Source organism: Cryptomeria japonica, chromosome 3 (genome assembly GCF_030272615.1).
Source record: "Cryptomeria japonica chromosome 3, Sugi_1.0, whole genome shotgun sequence".
Classification (NCBI taxonomy): Eukaryota; Viridiplantae; Streptophyta; class Pinopsida; order Cupressales; family Cupressaceae; genus Cryptomeria; species Cryptomeria japonica.
In genome coordinates this window covers 685,281,869-685,294,896 of record NC_081407.1, presented here as the reverse complement: position 1 = coordinate 685,294,896, position 13,028 = coordinate 685,281,869, and positions in this window count along the sequence as shown.

Below are 13,028 nucleotides of genomic sequence, written 5' to 3'. Positions count from 1 at the left end.
CCACTTCGCATGCGGTCTCCACTCTGTCGCGCCCGCTGGATTCTACTGCATGTGTCGGCTGGAAACCACCACCCGACTGCCTCTGCACTGCCTGGTGACTACTCCACCACCAGAGCACCGCCCACAGGCCACCTCCACCCGGCTATGCCACCAGACAGCGACCGTTGCCCTTCTCTCTTGCCTTTGAAGGGGGGGTTGGTTTTTTTGTCATAACTTGGGCACACAAAGTCATTTTTTTGAAAACGAATAGGCATCGAAAAGTTGGTTCCGAGCCAAACCTTGTGGTATTAGAATTTTTTTCCAATTTTGTTGTTTGACTGTACTTTTTTCTAGTCAAAGTGGGGTCTCTTTTCTACACTTCTGGGGCCGTAGAATGAGCATCCAAACTCCATTTTTCAAAAACTTTATATTGTTGGAAAGCTTGTTCTGTGTACTTTCCAAACATGAGTTTTCTTTCCAGATTCTTCTCCAGGGATATTTTATTCAATTTTTTGCTTTTCAGCACTCTAGTAAATATCTTGGATGTTTCAGGTCCTGGGATCTCTTTCTCTGAGTAGGATGTCTCAGTTTTGTTTGTTCTTTATGTTTCCAATCTTCTTATCATTGTATCATTTCATTTATGCAAATGCATTGAGATAAAGTGCCATCATGCATTGTTTGCTTGGGATCTTGCACATCTTGTGCCTTATTGTACATGCACTACTTCTAAAGTGTCATGGGGGGGTTGATGTTTGCCTTTTGTTTGCCATCTACCTTTGTCCAGTGAGTGTTCTTTCCATGACATTCGCCTCATGATGTGTGTCAAGTGAGTGTTCCTTCCACGACACTGTGTACTTTCTCAGTACCTTTGATGTTCTTGGTTCTTCATCGTGTAGTTCTTGTTGGTCGTTCTTTTCAGTGTACCTGTCCCTCTCCCTCTTCAACATTATGGGGAGGTTTGTGCTATTGGTTCTAATGCTTACGTGGTTTAATTGATCAACTCTCCAGGCTTTGGTTTCTCATGCCATCTATGTCTTTGAGTTCAGTTGTTTGTCTTTGTTTGTCATCTGATTCAAGTAGTGTCATTTGAGGGTACTCATGTAGATTACAGTCTTCTCTACCTAGTCACGTTCTATTTCAGTGGAGGTTCTTTAGATCAGCAGTTACTCGTCGACAGTGTTTGCAGCTATTTCCTGCTTCAGCGGTGTTCTTTTCCATCTCTTTTTGGAGTAGAGTTTTTTCCCATGTGGTTTTCTCTTTTTCTCCATTTCATAGAGATTTCATTGTATTTGGGTACCTGATCAAGCCTTGTTGTCGGGACCCATCTTTCTTGCTTTCAGTAGTTGTTCTAGGTTTTAGTTTCTCCCTAAGTCTAGCTTAAGGGGGGGTGTTAGAGTAATCGGGTCTTTACTTGATTAATTAAACAACATTTGTTTAATTATTTAAGTTCCCTTTATCTCTTTTACACTTAAGATAACACTAGGTGCATAATAATTAATTTTTTTATTAATTATTATGTGCACGCCTTGGGTTTTCCCTTTTAGGGTTTCTTGACCTATTAGAGGTTAAATTATTTTCTTTTGTATTATTCCATTATCATATTATATATTTTGGTGAATATTGAGCTCTCATATTTTTTAGCATTCTTCTGTGTATTTGGTTTTTCATTGTTGTTTCCTTGCTTCTCCTTGTAACAGGTTTATTCAGCTTGCAGAGATCATTTGGGCTCCTGTGGTGTTGTATTTCTCAACTCTCACAGTTGTATTGGGTATTAACATGTCGATCTTTTGGTGCAATGGCAACCACACTTGTAACAAACATGTATTTTGACCTTAATGTAATCTAGATAAAATTTTCCATTCATGCTATGTGGTATTTCTTTGAACGGGTTTATTGTCTTCAAACTATGAATCATTGGTATTTTCAACATTTTTGATTGTTGTTGTTCGTTCCACGTGCCAATGGTTATAGTTGAGTGACTCCCACATTGCTATTATGGTGTCATTATCATGACCAATATATCTTTCTATGTCATGAAATGATTTGTACAATAATAAATCTAAGAAATAGAAGTCAATTCATTTATCTGAGTCACGTGGAGGAATAGATACAAACCTAGGAATAACTTTGATGATAGATGCACTTTGCCTTGGATCCCATTTGTTTTCTCTTCTTCGTTTAGGATTATATATCCATGATCGGACCACATCAAGTAGGGAGATACCTTCCATAGAAGGAGGCCTTGTTTTATATCCATCAATGAGAGATATTGATTGATCTTCATAATTCTCTTCAGTATGTACAACTACAGGTTTGAAAACCTCAAGAGAAACATTTAGATTAATAAAGCTTCTACTACTCTCTACTAATGGAAGTTCTAAAAGCATGTGACATGCTTCTTGGGCTACAATGTCTCCTATAACGGTCTCAATTAGAAGTCTTTTATATGCTTGTGTAGCTAAATCATCAGGGTTTTCAATGTTTGAAAGACGCATCAACATTTGGTTGTATGTTTCTAAGTTTTTTTGTACTTTTGTTGCATACTTTGTAATATATTTGATTACAACATGCTTGGAAAGAACAGGTTGCCAATTTATATTTGCTTGCCATAATTGCAATATGTGGCGATTATGTGAATTCACTCTTTCATCATTCCTTGCTATTTTAATTTTTGTCTCCTATCTCTATGTATTTATATAATTTGGATCCTCCCAAATTCAATGGTCAAGGGGCTTTATACCTAGAACAAATATGAACTCATATATTTTATTAATTGGCATATTTTTTTTATATGTAAACATGCTAAATTTTTTTTGACTAATTAAATAGTTACCTATAAACCATCCTTTCTCCTTTTTTTGTAGGCATGCACCCTCCCTACACATTGTGTTTCATTCTACAAATTTTAGTATCTCTTCATAGTCATGTTCAGCATCTATCTTTGCAAGTTGTCCCTATATATTTTGTTGTTGTGGATCTTGTCTAGGATTCCATGCATGGACAAAGGAATGAAAATAACTCTCAATATTTTTCTTTTGCTCCTCATTTGACCAATCAACGTTGTCCATATTTGGTGCTCCATGCATCCAGATGAACCCATGCACATGTTGTTGGAATCAAGGAACACTGAGAGGGGGGGTGAATTAGTGTTTTGCAATTTTTAACATTATCAAACTAGTCCTTCAAGCACTTAATGCTAATGAACAAAAGAAAGATGCAAGAGCATAAATAAAAGAACCACAACAACACCATAACACAAGGATTTTTATATGTGGAAACCTGGTTAAGGGAAAAACCATGGTGGGGATGAACCCACAAGATAATTATACTCTGTTAAAAGTATTACAAGGGAATGCACATGCATTCGGGCACACTACTCAAAGCTCACTGCTCAATTACAAAGCAAGAAGGGCTACAACCCTTGGGAAGGATCACTGCCTTACAAACAATTACAGAGATCACAAGAGTGAAATGAACTAATGAATAGAACCTGCCAATGCCAAATTATAAATCTGGTTAAGCTCATTATACATACTGCACACACTTCAACTCATACTGCTCTGTTCCAATATTCTGCATTATTCTGGATCACAAATCCTTCATTTGTGCATGTGAAACTGCACAAATTGATCACAAAACCTTTCCAAATACCCACCAATATCCAAAATGATCATATCCATCGGTCCTTTATATCCGCAACATGAAATTAGGTCTTCTACATGTCGGCTTCAAGAACACATAGCATATAATGAAACATGCATACATAGCTAGCTCAATCTAAACTCCAATGCATATGCGGACCAAAAATGATTATCCACACGCTTCCCATATGTCGGCTACACATCCTCGATCATAAAAAAAATTACCAAAATTACTCCATCAACTTCGCACAACGATCAACTATCCAAGTTGGCCATACCACACTATTCAACCCCAAAACCTGTACACCTGATCTTCTAACTTATACGACAATCATCACCAGAGGCTAAGATTATGGAATAAGGTACTCCAAATGTCTAAGTATCTTCCTCTAGCTCTACAACACAAAATATTCAATCGAAATGAAATGCCAACCAAAATGCTACACTCTATCAAATGCTCTGTTCTAACTCACCGAACCTGACCAAATATTCATTCGAACTACCGGTAGGATCAAATCACACTCTCCAGATGGAATACCTAACTTGGGTTGCCATTAATGACAACATTGGATGACCTACACAGTGTCTCTTGCCAAAAATCTCCCTTTGGCATTGATGGCAACACTTAGTGAAAAATGACTAAGTGTCAAAATCAATACCAATATATGTACACTCCAAAACTCAAAATCTCAAAATTCCAAAATTTTGGAACTCCCCCTAAGATGAATGCAACATTGTTCACTACTCTACACTCCCCCTTTGACATCAATGGCAAAGGTAGGGATTCAAATGCCAAAATTCAAGCTAAAATTCTATATACGACATATATACACATACCTTACTACCTTACAAAAACTTGAAGATATTTGCAAAAATGTTTTTCAATGAGCCCAAATGGCTATCCCGACCCTTCTTGAGACACTTAAGAACTTATATGAGACCACTAAATAAGTATGCTTGCATCTCTATTGATATAAAATCTGAGGGTTCACTTGCGGCCTAAGCATCCTGAGCATCTTTCAAGACACTGAGCAATGTGTCCAATTTGGGAGTGATCGAAGTCACCAACTCTGCCAATAATCCTTTCCTTGTCATCACTCAAACCTTTGATTTTGTCAAGTAAGGATATTACCTGATCTTCTTGATTGCTCACAGAAACTAACAAAGGATCAAAAGACTAGGATATTCTGGCTAATTGCTTTACATGCTCTTTGGACTTCTTCTCAATATCCTCAGTGAACTTTGACAGTGATAGACAAGATTTGTAAATGTTACCACACTCGGATAATGTGTCTTGAATTCTCTTAATATAAGTATCTAACACAATTCTATCATTTTCAATCATTCTCTTCAATGTTCAAAGCCTCTTGGCATTAAATTCATTGCAGACCTTTACCTCAACAGATTTTTCTAACGACTCAAAATGAGTACTGACCGAATGGATCAAACCTTTCTGCTAGCCAGAAGGGGAATCAGATGTATCTTTTTGAAATGTAGGCATTATTTTCTCTAGGATACTAGATGCAAGACTCACAAGCTCACTGTCCTCTATGTGAGACTTTAAGATCTCTTCTCTTTTCTTAGCCTATGCAAGTGATTCTAGTTTTAGCTTCTGGATGGGAGAGAGAGAATCCAAGTTAATTGGCCCTTAGGACAATGTCGAATCATCAAAAAAATTCTTGTCCTTCTCAAGGAACTCATTGACATCCCCAGTAGTGTCTCTTGCTTTGGAAGAAAGTTCTTCCTTAACCTCAACTATCTTCTCTTCTACTATCTTTCTTACATCATCCTTAATTAGGATTGCATCCTTCTCAGTTGTCTCAATAGTGTCAACCAAAGGATTATAAGATTCCTCAACTGCATCCACATGCATCAGCTTATCATCTATCTTCTATTCTCCTAGATCCAAAGGAGCATCTACTTCAACCTGTTTATCTTTAGGTGCTTCCAGAGAAGATGAAGCATCTACTTTGACTTGTTCAACTTTTGAATCTGTTTCTTGCACTCCTAGAACAGAGGGAATATCTACTTTGGTCTGCTCACCTTGGAATTGAGTACTCTAAGCTTCCAGAATAGATGACTTAGCAGTATCAGCATGAGCTTTCTCAGGAACAACTTCATATTGGTTTTTGAGCAAAACAAATCTCAAGATCCTCTCTGTATCTTTCATGACTTCATCAGTCTGCCCAATCATGAGCTTATTAACCCTCTTTTTGCTTTGGAATTCCTTTTTGGCTTCTTTAATAATTCTATTAATTTCTTCCTTAGATATTACCGAACATATATTAACCAAGATAAGCTCTCTTAATCTTTCATCCTCAACTTGAGAACTTACTCTCCTCATTTCCAGGACATCATATAAATTTTAGGAATTTTTGACATTATCTCTACAAGAGCCCTATTGAATTTATTCAAATACTTGATAGCAACTTCTTCTAGAGTCCTTTGACTATCATTATCACACTTTTCATAGAATTTAGAGAGCGGTTTAAGATTACCATGAACAATGATTGCTTTCTCCACATCTCCAACTGACATACCAGATTTCTCAGATTCAGTCTTTGTCTTCTTGTTGGCTTCTCACCACTAGAGGGTTTGTCCTTAGAGACTTTTGTGGCTTTGGTGCCCTTAGTCTTAATTTTATTCACCTCTTCATCAGACTCAATCTCCTCATCATCCTTTACCATCACAAATCTTACTTTCTTCCTCTTCTCACCCTTTCCAGATGGCTTGACTAGAGATTTTTTTGTGCTTGCAGGCTTCTGAGGATCGGAGGAGGTGCAAAGCTCCTTAATTGTCGGGGCTTTGGAGAAGAGACTTCTAGTTTATCCTTCTTCTCCTTGGATGGCTCCTCAGTAGGTAAAATATTTCTCTTCCTTGCCTCTTGGACCACCTCTTTGGTGATCCCAATGCTCTTTGCATATGCTTCTACTTCCTTCATTACTTTCCTCTAAATTTTTGGGTTCTTGAATTGCTTGTGCAGCTTCAAGCTATGCTCAACATAAGTACCAAATCTTTCCTCAAAAGGATCTACTGACTTTCTTAACAAGTGCTGAGGATATAGCTCCAATATTTGTTCATCTACCTCATACCCCATGGGCATGATCCATACAGTTCTGGATTCAACAACTTCCATAAAACATTGGTATGTATCCACCATGAAGCAAATTGCATCCTGATACTTCTCAACCATAGACTTGGGGATCCTCTCCCTATCGTACATTTCACTCTAAAAATTCTTGAAATAACCCCAGAGAGTGGCCTTCCAGACCCTAGTGTCACCAACATTGTATAGTAACTCTCTGATTTGTACTCCCATAGGTTTGTCATAAGCCCATTGGACTTGTCCAACTCCCAGAACTTCATTCATGAAGTAGAAAAACAAGCACAAGATCAAGGTTCCAGATTTCAATGGACATTTCTTGTCTCTCTTGATCTTTGCCAAGTTCTTCATCAGCTCACTTCGAAGCAATTCACACAGGTCATACTTCTTATTCTCCCAGATCATCTCATAGCCTGTATAGATTGTTGGTCTGAATAAATAATTTTCTCTGATAGAGTAGTATATCTTATATCTAATTACCATTGAAGAAAATCTGACATCATACTCCAAAATGTCATTGATTGTCATGGCTCTTTTGTCGAACTTTGAACCGGTTGCATCTGTGACAATTTGGTTCTTCACCAACTTCAATGAGGACAATTCACTGGATGAACACAAACCAGTAACAAATCTAATAGCATTCTTTGTAATCTTGAATGGCTTGTTTAACCACATGAACTCATCATGCATTCTGCTAAGACACATATTGGATCCATTCTTGTTCATCGAACATTGGAAATTTGACGAATTGGACAAAGCCCTTATCCTCCAACACTTGGAATTTTGGTTTTAGCTTGAAATTCTCATCAATCAACTACTTTTTGTAGAGATTCAACAAGTGGGAGCTTCCCAACTCCTTGAGGTTGCAGTGAGTGCAAACCCTAATATCCTTGATGTGCAAAACACTGTGTGGAACCGATGAAAATGCACTCTTCGAATCATCTTCCATGGAAATAAATGGGTGTTTCTTAAAATCTGGTCGATCTCTCTCAATAATGTCTACAACAAGAGGTTTCACCATACCAAAAGCAGCCATTTCAGAAAATTTCAAACTTGAAAGGTTTCACTAATAAATACCTCAATCATTGGATTAGGTTTTTGCTTGGGAGATTTCTTTCACGCTTTGATCTCTTGGATAATCTTCTCGCAGAGTGCTCTCTTCTTCTTTTCTTGAATGCAAAGTGAAAAATGAATGACAAAATGGTTTTTTATCGTTCGTTTATCTAACTTTTAGGGTGCTTTAAATGTGTTTAGCTCTAACCCTTTGGATACTCATCTTGTTTAGACAACTCACAAAGAATCATCTGCAAACCTTCATTATTGCTCAGATTCTTTCAAAGATCATCTCACATCATCTGCAATCCTCTATCATAGATTTTTCCAACTTGTCGGATTTAGATACCATTTGCTACAGGGGTGCATAAGATTTTCATGAAAACTCCCTCTAGGCTAAAGGCCTTAACTCAATTCTCGGAGAAATTTCCAACACCGGATTCGGGTGCGAACCCGCTTCCAACATCTGAATCACTCTTCTTAACCCATGTCTCCTTCATCTAATCTCTGATCTCCTCCACTTTCACTTTCCCTTTTTCATTTGCCTGCACATTCTCATTCTTGTCTACCAGACCATTCCTATTCATATTTTTGCTTCTATAGAATCTTTTAATGTGACCAGATTTGTTGCAATTGTAGCATACCACATTTCTTTGTGTAGGCCTGAAATTCCCTTGATTTCCTCTTGATCTGCACTGATTAGCAACATGTCCAAACCTACCACAAGCATAACATCTAACATTTCTTCTATTTGGAAAGTTATTTTTCATACTTCTGCATTCATTTGACTTATGTCCATACATGTTGCATTTAAAACATTGATCAAAGAAAGATGGACCATTCTGATTCATTCTATTTCTGCATTGACTAGCCATACGACCAATTTTTTTGCAAACAAAACAGATACCATTGAGCTTGTGAGCATTAGGTTGGCTTACTAGAGACTTTTTAGCTTTGTTCTTCTGATGTTGAGACTTGAGATTTCTTTGACCAGATCAAGAGCTTTCACCTTTCTCAAATCCAAGAACTCTTTTGTCATCAACATCCTTATGACTTTGAAGCATCTCATTAAGCTTGGTTGATCTAATTTTGAACTTCTCCTTGTACTCATTTGCGGCTTCAAGATCATACCTAAGAAGAAGAATCTTCTTTCCAAGTTCTTTGGTTTCATGCAGATCATGCTCTAGTTGGCCAATCTCACAACCAAGTCTGTTGCATTCATCAGATCTTTCTTTCAAGGACTGATTAAGATTCTCTTCATTCTTCTTTCTTCCCTCAATCTTCTTGGTCAATTTCATCACTATAGATTCCATCTCATGTTTCAAGGTTGCATTCTCTCCTGCAAGCTTCTCACATTCCTTTGTCTTATCTTTCAAGGTTTGACTTAGGTGATCATTATCCATGATTTTGTTTTCTTTATGTTTTAGCTTATCAAAAATTTTCTTTCTCCTCTCTCTAGATAAGTTCAATTGCTCTTTCAATGACTGAGTAAAGTTTTTAGCATCTCTAAGATTCACTTGTAGTTCTTGGACCTCATTTTTGGACTGATCAATATCATCAAGTGCAACTAAAAGTTGTTTCTAAATACTACCAAAATCCATTGAAACACCTTCTCGGATCCTCCTCAAGTTGTTAGGCTTCTTTCGAGGAACTAGGCTCTGATACCAATCATTGGAATCAAGGAACACTGAGAGGGGGGCTGAATTAGTGTTCTGCAATTTTTAACATTATTAAACTGATCCTTCAAGCACTTAATGCTAATGAACAAAAGAAAGATGTAAGAGCATAAAACAAAGAACCACAACAACACCATAACACAAGGATTTTTAAACATGGAAACCCATTTAAGGGAAAAACCATGGTGGGGATGAACCCACTGTTACAAGCTAGAGTTGTCATTGCACCAAAAGATCGACTTGTCAATGCTCGAAACAACCACTAGACTTATAGAATCCATATGAGGCTGTTAAACCATGTCGTGAATTCCAGTGATGGTCATAGACCCACTACCAACAATCCCCCTCCCAGCATCACTCATCGCGACCTGCGTGATTCGAACCTATGACCAACCTCTGATACCACTTGTTACAATCGAGGGTTGTCGTTGCACCAAAAGATCGACCTGTTAATGCTCGATACAACCACTAGACTTATAGAATCCATAGGAGCTTGTTAAACCATGTCATGAATCTCCACGAGGGACGCTAACCCAATTCCAACACCCACAAGATAATTATACGAGTTGTTAAAAGCATTATAAGGGAATGCACATGCATTCGGGCACATTGTCTAGAGCTCACTGCTCAATTACAGAGCAAATAGGGCTACAACCCTTGGGAAGGCTCACTGCCTTACAAACAATTATAGAGATCACAAGAGTGAATTGAACTAATGAATAGAATCTACCAATGCCAAATTATAGTTCTGGTTAAGCTCATTATACATACTACACATACTTCAACTCATACTGCTTTGTTTCACTATTTTGCATTATTTTAGAGCACAAATCCTTCACTTGTGCACGTGAAACCACACACAATTGATCACAAAACCTTTCCACATACCCACCAATATCCAAAATTATCATATCCATCGGTCTTTTATATCTGCAACATGAAATTAGGTCGTCTAAATGTTGACTTCAAGAACACATAATATAATGAAACGTGCATACATAGTCGACTCAATCTAAAATCCAATGCATATGTGGACCAAAAATAACTATCCACATGCTTCCCAGATTCCAACTAAACATCCTTGATCACAAAAATATTCACCAAAATTACTCCATCAACTTTGCACAATGATCAACTATCTAAGCTGGCCATACCACACTATTCAACCCAAAAATTTGTACACCAGATCTTCTAACTTATACGACAATCATCACCGGAGGCTAAGATTCTAGAATAAGGTACTCCAGACATCTAACTATCTTCCTCTAGCTCTACAACACAAAATATTTAATCAAAATGAAATTTGAACCAAAATACTACACTTTGTTGGATGTTCTATTCTAACACTGGACCTAACCAAATCTTCATTCTAACTTTTGGTAGGATCATATCACACATTGCAGATGGAATACCCGACTTGGGTTGCCATCAATGACAACATTGAATGACCTGTGCAGTGTCTCTTGTCAACACATGTGGTGACCCCCTATATTGCCACTCATATTTGGTCCAGTAATCTTTAACATTCATTTCTTTTTGTAGAATTTCTTTTCTGAATATTGAATGTCTTAATTGCATGAAGTGTACTACACTATTAGGACAATCTATATATAACATTTTGTTTTTAGCAGTTTTGAGCTTCGTGTAGAGTAGGCGATGGTGATCCTAGAATTAATGCATGCAAATCAAGCCAATACATGTCTGCAACACTCAATATAAAGAATATTATAGGAATGCCAATTTGATGAAGTATATATGTCAATTATACACAACATTGAGCCTGATATGCCCTTGTACCCCTTAACTTGGTTTCAAAATGTATTAGTCCATCAAGTAGATGAGAGTGTGACATATTTTCCATATGCTGATGCAACTCACTAATAGTGATTGACATTTCTTGAAAACTTTTTTTCACAAACACTGTAGATTGATTTTGTGCACAATGTCTCATTATCACATTCATCATAAAAATATTTGAATCTTGTATGTTTACCAAAATGATGATCCTTATACCTTAATATATGTTTCACAAATTCATGCAAATGCACTCGACTCGTTAGGGGTTCTAACTAATCACATCTTCCATTAAGGATCAATGTTGGGAATGCCATATCAAGTAATCCTAATGTGACATACTCATTGATAGGAGATGCATCGATTCTTGGCCAATCAATTAATGTTGTTGGATTTGCATCGGGGATATTAACCCACGCATGCATCAATTCCATCTCTCTTTGAATAGTAAGAGGTTTTGAAGCCATTGATGTTGTGTGCTCAATTATATTACTTTCATCTATCTCAATCAGTGGATCCCCAAATATGATTTCATTTGTATCAGAATCAAATTCCACGTGCACTATCTTCAATTTGTTGAAAATATTTTTGTCATAATTTCTTGATAGATTTTTGAGAGCATTTTCATTAATGTTAACATCAGAGTAAAACTTGTCATGCTCTATTTTGTACTTAAGCGCTTTATACACACAATCTCTATTGATTGTAAAGTTATAACTGGTGCCACATTTATCCCTTCTTCAAACAATAATGATTGGCAAATGATTTATTGTATGTGGCAAAATCAGTGAAACATGTTCAACATTTTGCGAGCAACTTATTGTGTGTCCTTTGTATCTATATTGACCACCTATTGCATGTGTAGCTTGTAATATTGGGTTGACACGTGCAATCAACATTTCTTCTACTTGGGTCAATTTTGCAAGCTCCTATGGTTGTGGACTGGGATCCATATTAGAAAATCTATTAATACCTCTCTCTTGTCGACATCTAGTAGATACGATACCTTAAGTGGTGCGAGATATTTTGACAGTTAATTTATTTCCAATTATTTAATTTAATTTATTTTAATTTAAATTATTATTTAATTTGATTTAATCCAAAATAAAATCCACAAATTTAGTGGACCTCATTTATAGTTTATTTTTTTCATAGAGTTTAGATTGTTTCAAATTTACCATGCAATTTTTTTATTAAATTAAAAATTAAAAATAAAAGTAATAATAAAACTAATTGTAATTATGATGGGTGTCAATTTTAATCATAGGGGGGTTTTTATTGACGGATATCTATCAATCTATTATGTGAGTATAATACGCTTCTCGACGTAAATATAGTTCAATGGATTGGATAGATGTCGAGGTAGATAAGTTTTAGTGAATATAAGGTATTTGTATGTTAAGATTTTTATTTAGGAAAGTATTCAATTTTTTTTAAGATGTGAAGATAAAAGATCTATTTCTTACATGAAATTTATTTAAAGTTTATGTTGTGTCTTATTTATATGTTCATATCATATTATGTCACAAGATTTGTGTGTAATTTCATTTTTGTAAGGTATATTTTTATATGTTACATTTAAAATTAGGTGCGATTCTTTATCTTAGTTAACAAAATATTTATATTTGATTTGTCGTACATCACAATTAAAATTTGATGTGGTAAGTTTACTCATTTAATATTTAATATTTGAATATTTTAAAACGTGTATTATATCTCTTAAGTTGAGTTAATTTAATTTTGTAAAGAAAAATAGCAATCTCACATAAATATTTTAGGTAA